Source organism: Nicotiana tabacum, chromosome 7, assembly GCF_000715075.1.
Source record: "Nicotiana tabacum cultivar K326 chromosome 7, ASM71507v2, whole genome shotgun sequence".
Classification (NCBI taxonomy): domain Eukaryota; kingdom Viridiplantae; phylum Streptophyta; class Magnoliopsida; order Solanales; family Solanaceae; genus Nicotiana; species Nicotiana tabacum.
Window position 1 is genome coordinate 19,003,333 of NC_134086.1, and position 16,932 is coordinate 19,020,264.

Consider the following 16,932-nt stretch of genomic DNA (forward strand, 5'->3'; position numbering starts at 1 on the left):
ATGTTTTGATGATCTAACAAACTTACTGACAAGGACCAGACATGGAACCTGACACACTTGGGCTACACTACAAGTTAACGGAGTCCAGCTAAATGTGAACTACTATAGCTTCAGGAGATAGAAAACGAAACAAGGACCTGATACCCTTGTTGTTCCCTCATAGTAGTACGAAGTCAAGTGGACACAGCTGGATGTGACGTGACTGCCTGCACTGTTTTTGCCTGCACTGCACTGTTTCCAGTGGCCACTCATTCCTTGACCAACTAAAGTGCTTACATCATTTTAAGTGATGTCATCAAGGTGTATCAACAATGATTTTATATAAAAACATCACTTAAACACTTCAGTTTCTCATTCAAGCCTTTTGCAAAACCGAGAAATTAATTCTCACGAGCTTGAAGAACAAAGTTAAACGCTACTACGGATCAGTTCCTAAAGTTAGTATCTTATTGTCCTTAGTTGAGTTGTAACTTTGTGATTGTTCTTATTGTATCTCCTAAATTGCTTAGACAGAAGCGTTGATTAGGAACCCTCTTGTAAAATCCGTAAACTCTCTGAGTTTATGTTGTGAATGGGTTTAGTCATAAGTTAAAGTCTTTGTAACTAGAGGGTGACAAAGTGGCTTGTGGTAAGAGTATCACAAGTTAGTTGAGCTAAATTCTTTGTAATAGAGTAATTACAAAGTGACTTGTAATAGGTGTTTACAAGCTAGTGAAGTTGAAAGCCTACAGGTGTAGGTCGTGGTTTTGTCCCCTTAAGTTGGGATTTTTTCACGTAAAAATCTTGTGTCTTATTTACTTACTGTTTTATTAGCATTCTCAGTACAACCTCATAGAGGACCAGGTACTCTACTGTTTGGTGGACTCATACAAACTAATATATTGGGATACTATGAAATACGGATATGGAAGTATAGTATCGTCCCTAGATGGATCAATCTAATTACTCCAGATGTCCCCAATGAGACATGAGCCCTAGTGGCAGTGTTACATATGAGATCAAGTTAGCAGTGGCAGATGATAAATCAATATTGGGGTGAATCAAAATTGGATGGACATAAGTCACAAAGTATGAGGTGAGATTAGGCCATCATTCTTAAGATGAACAATTAATGAGGAATCATTAAAGGACTTAGATTTATACATATAGAATAAGCAACGAGAGTAACCTGGAGTTTGATAGCAGACCTCAGTGACGATAAATTAAAGTAAGAGTAATGGTATAGTATGACCTACCTAGGTGCAGTAAAGTCATACAAATAGATAACCGGGTCTATGAAATAAGATAAAGCAATATTCGTAAGTTCGACGAAGTACCGAGCGAAGAACTTCAGTATACTTATAGATACCCAGAGGGACATCTTACCAAGCTCTGTATGTATTCATAAAGTGAGGCCTAAAGGTTGGCTAAAAGCTAGAGGAAAAAGGAGAGAAGATCGCATAGGCGTACTTAAAGGATTAGAGTCGTACAAGCTACATGATAGAAGGTAGTAACAGTTACGAGATTGGAAAGATTATGACTAAATGTCATGGCGTGAGAAAGAGGCCTAACGGGGGGAATGCCTTGGCCTTTGGTATTCATTCACAGAACAATTGCCTAGATGGCAAGAGCAGTACTAAAGTACTCGGAAGGCATAAGTCATGAAAATGATAAGTCCATTAGTCAACATTCAAGGATGAATGTTCCAAAGGGGGAAATGATGTTACACCCCATATTTTCATATGTGGAAGTACGCCATAAATAAATTGATGAAAGCTCAAAAATAAGATGTTACATCCCGCATTTTTTTGTACGTAAAAAGTTTCGTCGTAAGTTAATCGACGTGAGCTCGGGAATGAGATTATTTTGGGATTATAAGTATTATATTATTTCAAACAAGAGATAGGTAAATTCGTAAAGGCGAAAGGATAAGTTAATCGAAGCAAATGAATTTCGTCGAAGTTTGACATTTTGGGATAAAATAATACCCGGTATTTATGGACTAGTGTCATACAAGGAACCACATGACCATGATAGTAAGGTCATAAGGTGTGTTAAAAGTGAGTAGTATTTTAAGTAAGTTGAGATAATTCTTAATTATGTGGACAATTGGTTAATTATTGGGTAGTGGGTTATTACCTAATTAATTAAGGAATTATTGGATAAGGTTTAAAATTTGATTATGTGGCAGCCCACTATTCAAACTAATGAATCACACATTAAATAGGAAGGTGGCAACTAAGTGATAAACACAAATTGACTACATTCTTTATTACGTGTAAAAGCCATTTAGAAGATTTTCATCTTTGCTTCATTTAGTCTTAGGTGTTCAAGTGATTAACTTTATAATATCCTTTCCATTACAAACACACTTCAGAAAGTATTAAGAGAGTTCAACCAAGCTTTTCAAATACATAGTAACGCTAGTTCTAACCTTTTAAGAAACATTTCAGCCAAGCGTTCTATTGAATTGCAACGTTAATACTAAATCTCTTGAGAAAGAGTTTCAACAAAGATGATTTTGCAATAGCAATGTTATTTCTTTGAGCATTTCATACAGATTGTTTCCTATTTCGATCTCGGTGTTACGTGTTTTGTCGCAATTAACGGGCGTTAGAGGGATTATCAAGAAAATCAATTCAGGTATGTTAAGGCTATCCCTTCTTTCTTTTGGCATGGTCTATACAGCATAAATAAAACGAGTAAATGCACAACTTCCATAAATGACTCTATTCATAGAAGTATTAGAGATACCTATGTTCTTGAATTCCCATGTGTCATATTATTCTATCAACTATTCATGGGTTTCAGAAAATATGTTAGTTGATAAAGTTTATTTCATGATATTAATCAAAGGCAAAATGGTCTTATGACACTCCAAAAGATTTTATTGACGTACTTCTCATGCATTGCATTCATTTACATTGACCCATGACCAGATGGTGTTATATACGCGTATATATATATATATATATGGGATATGGGAAAAAGGTTACGGTGTTATATATGCACCACCACCTGATCAACAGGTATACGTTGATGATTTTGCCCACAGTGGCCGAGATGATATGATGGGATGCCTTCAGAGGCCTGATGATGTTATGAAACATGTACCTATGCATTACACTATAATTATTTCATGATTTACAGAGTTATCCAGACTTACAGGCTGAGTCATTTACTCTATATTTTTTCCATGTCTGTTATGTACTTATTTATGTACCTTACATACTCGGTAAATTATTCGTACTAGCATCCCTTTTTCTTGGGAATGTCACGTTTCATGCCCGCAAGTTCCGATAGACATGTCGAGAGTCCTCCAAGTAGGTCATCAAATCAGCGGAAGATGTTGGTGCGCTCCATTTTCTCCTGAGTTGTTTGTTTGGTCAGTATGATTTAGACGTGTACTGTTTGGTATGGAGGGGCCATGCCCTGACCTTTGTGATAAGTATGTACTCTTATAGGCTTGTGGACAGATGTCATGTATACAAATGCTTGTATGGCCTTGCCGGCCTATGTTTTCAGTTTACAAATAATCATGTTGGCCTTATAGGACCGTATTTCACACGTATAAGTTTTTATGTCGGGTTGGGTCATTCTATATTGAATATTCCCTTATGTTTATTATGGTTAGTCGTTGACGGCCCGTTTGGCCCATTTGCCAATGAAAGCACAATAAGAAAGATATGTTATGTTGGTACTCGGTAGATTAAGATACCAGGTGCTCGTTGCGGTCTATAGGTTTGGGTCGTGACAACCAACTTGTCACGACCCAAGTTCTCCCTTCGTGAACTGACGTGATGGCACCTAGTCTCTATGACTAGGTAAGCCTAACAATTTATGAAAATGAAACAGAAACATAAAAAAAACTTAACATTTTAATAGGTAAATTTAATCAAGAAGTTTAGATGTCGCTCGACACATACAATAAACACTCTCGAACTGAACATAGGTACTCCCAAAACCCGAAATATCATGACTCACAAGCAACAGAAGTAAATAGTGCTTCTAAACTCCAGAAAACAATCAATGAAGAAAATATAGGAAGCCTATAAATTAAGGAAGAGTAAAGAGAGACTTCTAGGTGTGCGGACGTGGCAGATATACCTCAAAGTATCTAAGATCGCCTCGCCTCACTGGAAATATGTCTTGGAAGAGGTACCTGAATCTGCACACGAAAAACATGTGCAGAAAAGGGCATGAGTATACCATAGTGGTAACCAGTAAGTGTCAAGCCTAGCCTCGGTCGAGTAGTGACGAGATCAGGTCAGGGCCCTACTGGTTTATATATATAATAAGATAAACAATACGAAATATCACAGTAAAGATAAATGCTAACAATCAATGAATATCAAATCACAGAAAAACATTAATGCAGTACACAAAGATAGCAACATGGGATCTCCCGGATACTATCCCGTAGTCCGAAATGTAAATGTATAGAGGATCTCCCGGGATATCGTCCCATAGTCCCAAACGTAAATGTGCAGGGTGATCTCCCGAAATACCGTTCCATAGTCCCAAAGTAAATATCAAGTACAGGGGGATCTCCCCGGATACCGTCCCGTAGTCCCAAACATAAACGTATAGGAGGATCTTCTGGAATACCGTTCTGTAGTCACAAAATGAATATACAACTCATTCAATATAAACAACCATTTCAACAAAGAAAATATACAGTTCTGATTAGGTTCGTATCAAAGAAAACAGGTAATTGTGACTCTAAACATGCAACATAGAGTCCAGGTAGGCAGTCAAAGTAGTTAAAATAGTTAAGGCACGTCAGCATGCTTTCCTAACTAAACAGCATGACTACATATGCTAGTATTTCTCAATCAAAGGAAAACATAGATATTTACTTAATGAAAACGGGATTTTTCCACAAATAGACCGTGTACGCGCTCGTCCCCACACGTACACGACATTCATATATCAAACAGTACCAAATCCTTAGGGAAATTCCCCCACACAAGGTTAGGCAAGTCACTTACCTAGAATCAAGCTCAAATCAATCTGAAATCACGCTCTTGCCACGAGTATCCAACTCATAGTGGCCAAAATCTAATCAAATCAATTACATAACGTAAATATAGCTACAAGCAATTAATTTAGCTAATGAATTCAAAGCTAAGGTAATAAAATAGGAAAACACCCAAAAATCCTCCCCGGCCCATGTCTCAAAATCGGGTAAAAGTCACAAATTGTGAACTCTCGTTCACTCACGAGTCTAACCATACCAAAGTCACTCAAATTCGATACCAAAATCTCGACCAAAATCCCAAAATTTGGCCTAATAACTTTTCTCAATTTTCCCAATTTGTTTCATCCCAAATCCAAAATTAAATGATGAAATTAAGATTAGAATAATGGAATATAATTAAAAAGGAGTTAGGAATAATTACCCACGAACTTCCTCCGAAAAGCTCTCCAAATTTCGCTTTCCACCGAGCTCTTAATCAAATTTTGAAGTTATGAACTCAAACCCTCAATTTCTCTCTTTTCTGCCAAGCGATTTCCGCTTCTGCGTTCATAGGACCACATCTGCGGTCCTGCTTCTGTGGCTAGAGCTCCGTACCTACGAAAATTCATTAATTCCCCAAACGCTGCACATACACTTACTCTTCCGCAGATGCGGTTCCACTTCTACGGTTCTTGCATCGCATCTCCGACCACTGGCCCTCATGCCTCAAATCGCACCTGCAACCCTTTCCTCTCTTTTGCAGGGCCGCAGTTGCGGGCATCCCACCGCAGGTGTGAAAACACCAGAACCAGCCAACTTCAGAGTTTGCTTAAGTTCAAATTTCCATTCGTTACGCACCTGAAACTCACCCAAGGCCCCTGAGACCTCAACCAAATATACCAAACAATTCTAAAACATCTTATGAACTTAGTAGAGCCTTCAAATCACATCAAACAATGAAAAAACCACGAATCACCCTCTAATCCAAACTTAATGAACTTGAAATTTCAAAATCATGATCAAACACTGTCCTCAATGGGAAATTGAAAGGAAGAAAGAAAGGGCTGAACGAAGAAACAGGAAGAAGGAACATGTTCATCCCAAGAAGAACAAAGGATCAACAAAGGCTATGGTTGCTGCTTGGGGAGAAAGCTTAGATGAAGATTCAAAAGATGAAGATGGAGATGAACAAGCACTTATGGCCATTGGAGAATCATATGATGAACCAAAGGTAAGTGTGACACATTTAATTTAGAAATTAGGCAACTAATTTGCGTTTATATTTGGTGAAATTAGCAGATATAGAAGCCAAATTACCAAAATTAAGCAATTTCAAGGCTTTTAAACTAAATCTGGCACTTTTCATATTCTTAACAGCCTATTACGCTCACAATGGAGCATAAATCTACGGCATTTGTCGTTAAGTGACACTCTTTCTCTTTAGGACATCATGAAAACATTCAAGCATAACGTATCTGCAATATAAAGTGTTCAATAGGTGATCATACCTATATAGTTGAGGTGTCAAAATGAAAAATCGTGCCAAATTCAGGAGGTCATCCATATATTTGGCCGAACATACTCTATACATGTATCATATTTTCTTAAGATGTGATTTCATGATTCCCCTAGATCAATGACACAATTTAGTAAGGGGTTTAATTTCAGCCAAAATTACTTCGTAAAATATTCATATTGCATTTGTCCATGAGTTATAACAACAGAATAATATTTTACAGACTCAATAACCTACATTCTATATCAATAAAGGCTTCCCATAAGATAAATTGTCTGAGAATCTCTAACAAGAAGACCCAAGATGGTGTACATGCTTTTTCCATGTCCAATAGGGTATACATTTTGTACTTCGGTTCGATATTTAAAAACATTGGTTTGAGATTTTGGTACTTGTTTTTATAATGACCCGGCCGGTCGTTTTATCCATTAACGCCCTGATCCTTTATTAACTGCTTTTTCTGATCTTTTTTCTGCTATTGTGATTTGCTGGGATGATTCGTTTTTAGTTTCGGAGTGTTTTTGGATAATTAATCCCTAAATAAGAGCTTAAGTGTTAGAATATGGACCGTAGTTAGAACAGTATGAAGACAGCTCCAGAATCGAATTACATCGATTCCGACAACTCTGTTGGGTGATTTTAGGCTTAAGAACGTGTCCGGATTGTGTTTTTGAGGTCTGCAACTCATTTACGATTGAAATGGCAAAAGTCGAATTTTTGGAATTTCGGGCCGATAGTGGAATTTTTTATATCGGGGTTGGAATCCAATTCCGAAAGTTGGATTAGGTCTGTAATGTTGAATATGACTTGTGTGCAAAATCTAGACTCAATCGAACATGGTTTATTCGGTTTTGGCATCGGTAGTCTTGGAAGGCAGAAAGGTAGCCTCATGCAATGCAGAAGATGCAAATGGAGGTAGAGCTTAACCTCGGAAGGCAGAAAGGTACCCTTATGCAATGTAGAAAATGCAGATGGAGATAGAGCTTAGTCTTGGAAGGCAGAAAGGTAGCCTTATGCAATCCAGAAAATGCATATGGAGACAGAGCTTAGTCTCGGAAGGCAGAAAGGTAGCCTTATGCAATGTAGAAGATGCAGATGGAGGTATAGCTTAACCTCAGAAGGCAGAAAGGTGGCCTTATGCAATGCAGAAAATGCAGATGGAGATAGAGCTTAGTCTCGGAAGGCAGAAAGGTAGCCTTATGCAGAAAATAAAATAGTAATGAAATCTTTTAGCTGATAGATGATAGCTGATAGCTGATTGCTATATTGTGGCTGTTGTGGATGTCGTGTACGGTTAGCAACTGTAAATAAGTGATGATTCTGAGAGTTGTATTCCAGGGAAGTATGAGAGTACAGATATATCTAATGATTTTACGACTTGAGTGCCTGCATCCAAAGAAAAATCATGAGTTTTGTATAGGGGGAGAAGGTTAGTTCGTTTCCCAATGAGCTTCGCTTGTCCTGCTTGGCGTTGTGTATCATTGGGGTAGCGTTGCTAGACAAAGAAATTTTGATACCAGACATGCATGATTCAGAAAAAATGTAACATAAATACATAATTTAAAATAGTTTTCTTTAAATGAACCGATGAATGCGACGCGGTTCAAGACATTGCAACCTCTCTCGCTCCGGAATTTTGAGGGTCCTCTTTAAAATTCTGCCCCAGTTTACTGGGCTGGTGCTTCTAACGGCTGCGTGCGATAAATGGCTGAAATCAACTTCGGAATTTTGAGGGTCCTCCTTAAAATTCTGCCTCAGTTTCCAAAAGCGGGGGGAAATGAAAATTTTATTGAATAGTGACTGAACCCATAGCGCTGCCTACGTATCCCCTCTTAAACGGGAATCAGGTCAGGCATAGTTCAAATACATTATATAGGAAATCGTAAGAGTTACACATAGTATTGTTTCACTGCATCTGAATTGATCGGCTTCGTCCAAACTTTACCGTCCATTTCTGCAAGTATGAGGGCTCCTCCGCTTAGAACCAGGTGAACCATGTATGGACCCTGCCAGTTGGGAGAGAACTTCCCTTTGGCTTCATCTTGATGCGGGAAAATCTTCTTTAACACTAGCTGCCCCAGTGTAAACTGTCTCGGCTTGACTCTTTTGTTGAAGGCTCTGGACATTCTGTTCTGATAAAGTTGACCATGGCAAACTGCATTCATTCTTTTCCCATCTATAAGAGCTAACTGCTCGTAACGACTCCTTACCCATTCTGCATCGTCAAGTTCTGCTTCCTGTATGATTCTCAAGGAGGGAATTTCTACCTCAGCGGGAATGACTGTTTCTGTACCATAAACCAACATATAGGGAGTTGCCCCGGTTGATGTGCGAACTGTGGTGCGGTATCCCAATAAAGCAAATGCTAACTTCTCATGTCACTGCTTATGCTTATCTATCATCTTCCTTAGTATCTTCTTGATATTCTTATTGGCGGCTTCTACAGCTCCATTCATCTGAGGTCTGTAAGCTGTAGAATTCTTGTGTTTGATCTTGAAGGTTTCACACATGGCTTTCATTAGGTCGCTATTGAGATTGGAACCATTATCAGTGATGATTGACTCCAGAATTCCGAACCGACAAACAATACGGTCGCGGACAAAATCTGTTACCACTTTCTTAGTCATTGCTTTGTACGATGTTGCTTCAACCCATTTGGTGAAATAATCAATTTCCACTAGAATGAACCTGTGAACGTTTGATGTGGCAAGCTCGATAGGTCCGATAAAATCCATTCCCCAAGCGGCGAACGACCATGGCGAGCTTGTTATAGTAAGCTCGTTCAGAGTCACATTTTTCATGTCTGCATGTATCTGACAGCGATGGCATTTTTGGACATACTGGATGCAGTCCGTTTCCATAGTCATCCAAAAATAACCAGCTCGGAGTATTTTCTTGGCTAAGACAAAGCCGTTCATATGTGGACCGCAGGTCCCTGCATGAATTTCCTCCAATAGCCTGGATGCTTCCTTTGCGTCGACACACCTTAGTAATCCCAAAATCAGGAGTCCTCCTATATAGGATTCCTCCTCTATGAAAGAAGTTGTTAGATAATCTCCAAAGTGTGCGCTTCTAAGTAGGATTTGCGAGTTCTGGATATTCTCCCTTCGTCAAATATTCCTTGAAATCATGAAACCAAGGTATTCCGTCTGCTTTTTCTTCTACATGAGCATAGTAAGCTGGCTGATCATAGTTCTTTATCGGAATAGGATCAATGAAGTTCTTGTTTGGGTGCTGTATCATGGATGATAGGGTAGCCAATGTATCAGCAGACTCATTCTGAACTTTGGGAACATGTTGGAACTCTATCTTTGTGAACTTCTTTCTCAAGTCCTATACATGATGCAGATAAGGGAGTATCTTGGAGTTCTTGGTTGCCCATTCTTCTCGGACCTGATGTATAAGCAGGTCTGAATCTCCGATCACTAGTAATTCCTGAATGTTCATGTCAATGGCCAGCTTGAGCCCTAAGATGCAGGCTTTGTACTCGGCCATGTTGTTGGTGCACGGGAACCTGAGCTTGGCAGACACCGGAAAATGCTGGCCAGTTTCTGATATTAGGACCGCTTCTATGCCAACTTCTTTGAAGTTTGCTGCTCTGTCGAAACACATTCTCCAACCATCATAGGATTCTGCAATATCTTCCCCTATGAAAGATACCTCTTCATCAGGAAAATACGTCTTTAGAGGCTTGTATTCTCCATCCACAGGATTTTTAGCAAGATGATCTGCTAGTGCTTGTCCTTTGATTGCCTTCTGAGTCACGTAAACAATGTCGAATTCACTCAACAGGAATTGCCACTTGGCTAGCTTGCCAATGGGCATGGGCTTCTAAAAGATGTACTTCAAAGGATCCATTCTTGATATGAGATAAGTAGTATAGGCACAGAAATAATGCCTTAACTTCTGAGCTACCCAAGTCAGAGCACAACAGGTGCGTTCCAATAGAGAATACCGGAACTCGTACGGGTGAACTTCTTGTTGAGATAATAGATGGCCTGCTCCTTTCTTCCCGTTTCATCATGTTGCCCCAGGACGCAACTGAAAGCCCCATCTAATACTTCAAGGTAGAGTAATATAGGTCTACCCGGCTCGGGCGAGACCAAAACTGGCGGCGTTGATAGGTATTCCTTGATTCTTCCAAGGCTTTCTGACAATCATCAGTCCATTTGGTAGCGACGTCCCTCTTCAACATCTTAAAGATTGGTTCACAAATGACAGTGGATTGAGCTATGAACCGACTGATGTAGTTAAGTCTTCCCAAGAAACTCATAACCTCTTTCTTGTTCTTCGGTGGTGGAAATTCTTGGATGGCTTTGACCTTTGACGGATTCAGTTCTATTCCTCAACAACTCACAATGAACCCAAGTAGTTTTCCAGCAGGAACCCAGAATGCACACTTGGCGGGATTCAGCTTCATGTTGTACCTTCTTAGTCTGTTGAAAAACTTCCTCAGATCTTCCATGTGGCCAGTGGCTCTCTTGGATTTGATGATGATGTCGTCTACATACACCTCTATCTCTTTGTGTATCATGTCATGGAAAGTAGTAGTCACGGCCCTCATGTAGGTGGCCCCAGCATTCTTTAACCCAAACGGCATCATCTTGTAACAATACATCCCCCACGACGTAATGAAAGTCATTTTCTCCGCGTCTTCCTCATCCATCCATATCTGATGGTACCCAGCAAAACAATCAATGAATGACTATAGTTCATGCTTGGCGCAGTTGTCAATCAGAATGTGTATGTTCGGCAAGGGGAAGTCATCTTTCGGACTGGCCTGGTTGAGATCCCGGTAGTCTACACAGACTCTAACCTTCCCGTACTTCTTCGGCACTGGAACAATATTGGCTAACCATGTTGGATACTCTACTACCCTGAGAACCTTGGCTTTGACTTGCCTAATGACTTCTTCCTTGATTTTCAAACTCATGTCAGGTTTGAACTTCATGAGCTTCTATTTTACTGGTGGACATGTCGGATCGGTTGGCAGTTTGTGAGCTACAATAGATGTACTGAGACCAGTTATGTCATCATAAGACCAGGCGAATATGTCCTCATATTCCCTTAGAAATTCTATGTACACTTTCTTTTCTGATGGTGACAGATGAACACTGATGCGCATTTCTTTAACATTTTATGCATCTCCCAGGTTGACAATCTCAGTTTCTTCTAGGTTAGACTTAGGTCTATTCTCAAAATCCTCAACCTCATTAACAACCTCTTCTGGTATATCATCTTCTTCTGAGTCTATATTTATTTGTTGTGTTGCCTCGTTGCATGACACAATCGTCAATTCATCAAGATAAGTAATAGTAATGCTGTGTAAATAAAGTAAACGATAAAAAGTAATAAGAACAAGATTTATAAGAAACTGAATTGCTTTGATAAATTTCATAATTGTTTTGAACATTGGGGTTCTTATTTCAATATTAAAAATGCGAAAAGAAAGTCAACTAGCGAAAAATAAAGATAATGCATGGTGCTTTGTTCAGCCTTGCTACCCCGAAACTTTCTGGGTCCTGGTGGTTCTGATGGACCAATTGTTGAGGCGTGCTCCTTGGCTCACAGCTTGTATAGAAGGGCCTTGTGAAGTAAAATGATGATGCGAGAGTGCACGAACTAACATTTGGGGAGGGGAATAAAAATGAAAAATAAAACACAAGGTAACAAGTTAGTGAGGATTATAAGGAAAAGATGTTGCGGTATTTAAACACATAGTACGAGAATATAATTCGTGTCCTAATTTGGGAGCCTCGTTGTGCCCGAGGTAGGCCTAGCGACAAGTTGATTTGGAGAACTTATAATTCTAAATGCCTTATTTTATTGATAAAATAAGACGAATCCCAAAACGACACTAAAAATAGAAGAAAATAAAATGTCACTGATGGCCATTGGCCTTATTACATTTAAATGAAAAGATCCTAACTACTTGGTCCCAGAAGGACCTTCCCCAAACTCGGCATCTTTAGCTCCATTGAACAGCTTCACCAGCTCACGCAGTCCCAGCAGCAAGTAGGCTCTAGCCAGGTGTCCTCCTTCTTTTCCCTCAGCATTCTGGCAGTTTTCGATCCTCTGGATGAACTTCCTTTCTAGCTCCACTAAACCCCGCTCCAAATATCTCAACCGCTTGTTGGCGCTAACAGCCATGTCTTTCCATTCTTCTATCAGCTTTTGATGGGCTTCCTAAATTCCCTGGTGCTCACTTTTGCATTCCTGAATCCTCTTGCATAATTGGTTGTACTTAACCTGCACTTTAGCCTTTTCGTCGGTAATTTTGTGACCTCAAACAAGCCCGGGTTGTCCTAACCCACTATGATCGTCTTCCAACCAACTTGGATAGCATGGAGTATAACTGGCATGATACATGTCTGGTTCTATGGAATCCTTTCCCAGGATGATTTTGTAGTGCCACATATGCTGAGCTTGACGCTTGTATGGACTATCGTCAACTTGAAAGTCGACCCTAAAGTAACTTATTTTGTCGACCCTAGGTATAAACTGCTTCCTTTCTGCCTGCCTCATGACTCGGAGAGGGACATAAGGATAAGTTCCTCTCAGACCAATGAGTATAAGAAATGGTGCATCCCGAGATCGGACAATGAACTCTTCAGTAGGGAACCATTCGAACATCCATTGCACTTGGTCCTCTTTCAGATTTTCGAACAACTCTACCCACCCTTTAGCATCTTCTGGTTGGGCAAACATGTTAGGAATATAGTTCATTCGCCTTGGCTGATGGAAGGCGATATGATCATCCCAGTCTCTGCGCAGAATCTTTTGTCGATATTCACCCTTTTGGAGGTGCTCCACGAGCCAGAGTTGGAGCAGTAAGTTACAACCCTCAAAGTGTTTGGCCCCTCATTGACAATTTTCTAGGGCTCGGTATATCTCCACAACGATCATAGGTACTATGCTAAAAGGCTGCCCGCCAATTCCTTCCATCAAAGTCTTGGTGGCCATGGCCAGTCTGGTATGGATGCTAGCCTTCTTCATAGGAAATACTATCATCCCCAAAAGCAGAACATAAAGACGAAGACTCTTCTGTAGATATGCACTAATGATGTGAGGGCGAATTTATCTGGGTAAGTGCGGTAGGACTTGCTATGGTCGTACCTCTCATACAGATAGTCGAAAGGAATGTAAGAATCCTTCAAGCAGGTCAAGTCTGTGCTCTTCTTTAGTCCCATGATTTTGAGAAAGCCCCTACCCTTGCGATTTTTCGGTATAAGTAAACCCGGAGTCTCCTATGGAATACCAGCTAATCCTCTTATTTCCTCGAGTATAGGTGTCATTTCAAGGTCCCCGAAGCGAAACACCGATCTATCACCATCCTAGAATAGAGTTGCAACCTCTATGATTTTTTTGTCGGGTTGGATCTCCAAAAGAGAAGGCAAATTTCCCAAATATTTGTGGACGAGGGTCTGATCATTGGAGTGAAGTTCTTCCCACCAACTTAGAAACCTTGGGTGAATGTTGGTTACCATGCCGAATCTGGGGACTTTGTGCCTCATTTTCTGCAAAATAAAGTGTTAGACCCTTACCCCCTCCAGACTCGACTATTTAAATATCATTAATTGGCATAAGCAGCATTTAGTTCTCCAAATAAATGCACAGAGGTGTTAATGTCCATTTGGATTCCAAGGGAACCCAGTGGACTTTGGACAAGGCTATCTTAAAGAGTCATTATGTGGACAACATAACTGACTCGACTAGGTTTGACAGTGATGCATGCACAATTGAACAGAGTAAGGTTTCTATGGGTATTAGACCGGTACCCTTGAGCGGACAACTCAAGAGGGAAAGGTACAGAATCGTCGACTGCATCGCTGATCGACTGGTTTTACCGCAAATATGCCTTTGCCAAATTTAGGGGGTGATAATATTAGAAGGGAGAAACCACTCATTCTAAGCGTTGCTATGGTATTTTGTATGGCACGAGTGGAATATGATGTTGAATATGCAATTACAAGAATGAAACAAGTTGTTACGTATTTGCACGTTCATAAAGTAATGATTACAATAATTACTCATAATTACGACGGCATTGAAGGAAAGCGGTAAAAGAAAGCATTAAAGAAAAGAAACAAAGAGCCAAGTCAGTTTCATAACAGAAAAGAGGTAAAGATATTAAATAAAGGTAATAAAGAAGCAGTGAAGTCACAAGTAACATGAGATGGTAAAAGCCTAAAGAGGTCCCCCGCAGAGTCATCATGTTGTCGCGCCCCCTTTTTCTAAAAAGCGAAATCGGGTTCATGACATTTGGGAAGACAACTCGTTCTTTCTTGGGAATTGGGTTTTTTGAAGAGTCGCCACCTAATGATTAAAGTGCATTAGGACACTTAAGAAGAGTTCGAGTTGGAAAACCAGAGTTCGGGTAAGAGCTAGAAATTATCTTGAGGGGAAGGTGTTAGGCACCCCCCCCCCAAGATCCACTAGTGTGGTTCCCGGCCATGCTACAATTATGACTTTGAATAACATGTAAGAAAATAGAAGTCTCAAGTAGAAGGGGGGTTTCACATAATATTGCAAGCAAGTTGAGAGTTTGACGAAAGTAAAGAAAGCAGAAATTTTAAAGAAATAGTTTGAGAATAAAATAAACAAATAAAGGAAAGGGGGTCCTAGGTTTACAAATAATATGGATCACATCAATGCAATACCCGATAATCACTCCTCAGAAGAGGGATTACACGTGGCATTAGCGCACCGGTCATCATATTCATATATACCATTTCCCACCCCGTTAAGGTATTAAGCGCGGAATAGTATCATTACTTATTGCATGCTAGTACCCGCCCTAATCCTATCAGTCCCGGAGGCATTTGGGACTACTAGTACTAAAAGAAAAGGGAGGTTTGGTTTTTCAGAGTTTTAAAAGGATAAAATTCTAGGAAGACAATCAAAACATATAAGGCAGGTATGGGAGAACACATAACAGTTTAAAGGGCTCAAACGGGCCTCCTCATTTAAAGAAACAAATTGTTTAGCATGACTTACAAATACTGGTTATGGTCTGAATTAAATTTAAAGCATTAGGGAAGGCTGATTTATCACATATTTCTCAGATGAGAAGTCCGAATTAGGCCTTCCAAGGTTGTAATTATCAAAGACTGATGCAGTTAATTAATTACCTAATGGCTTGCCTAGGTGAAACCTATAGGCATGATATCTAACGATGCTTACTCTGATTTTAAAGAAGGCTTACTGATTATATATATAAAAAATAAGATCTGCAGATATTAAACGACATTACTACTGATTTTAGACTTGCAAACGATTCAGATTCGGTTAATTACTCATATAGGCATGCTTTCTAAGCGTCGTTGGTTTAAAACAATTATGAAAGTGCAAGAGTCTTATAGACATGGTATCTAGGATGCATTTTTGTTATTTTTAACCTATAATTATTTGCCTAATGATGGAGGTATATGTGGAACTGCAAAAAACCTATAATCATGATTTCTATATGCAGAAGTGCAGAAAAAAACCTACAGACAGGATTTCTATATGATATGAAGGGATTTGATTTCAAACGGGTAGAAGACATTTAAGGAAAGAAATTTTGATTAAAACCTTTTCAAAGTAGAACAAAAGGACATAGAAGTTTATTTAAGGAAAAGCTCAGTGGTACACGGCTTGGGAAAAATAAGGAAAGGGAATCAATCAAACAGCCAGGGAAATCAAAGTTACAGGTTTAATCTCGAATGAACCAAGTCAGGAAAGGTAAAGAAGGTTCAATTAGAGAGAATCAGTAACAATCAGTCAGGACTCATTAAAAGGAATTTGAAACCAATCAATTAGTCGGTAAAGACCTTTTGAAAGAAGAGTTCCCATATATAAAGCACACAAACATGTGAATCAAGAAGTTATATAGAAGAGAGTTTACTCAAAGAGAGGTTCAAAATCATGAGCAAGAAAGGGTACAAGTCTAGTTTGTAGACTCACAATGAGTCTGAGAGTTCAGGGTCCCAAAGAGGAACCCTAACTCGCGCAAATTCAAAATTGCCAAGAAACCCCAAATCCTAGAGATGAGAAAGCAAGTCATTGAAACAGGCTCAGAAGCCTCTTTCAAAGACTTATGAGAAACAAACAGACATGATACAAAGAAAGAAAGCTAATTTGAGGTCGTAGAGAACATATTTGAGAAACTCGGAACTTAAACAAGTACAGAAAAGAAGAGGTGATACATACCTCAATTAAAACAGAGGAAACATGTTCTGCAAGAACGCAACCAAAGCTAATAGAGCAAACAAAAATCAAAAAAACTCAACAGTAAGTACATATAGTAGAAGAGTAAGGGAAACATAACAAGGATTAACAGGTATAATAGAAAAGGAAGAGTAGGAGAACAGTACACGTGTAGTAAAAGAAGCCATACAAGAATAGCACAGACAAACACATATAAAGAACGAATCAGAAAGATCTTTTTGAAACCTTTTTCAGAAACGATTTTTGAAAAGAAAATTTAGGGTAAACA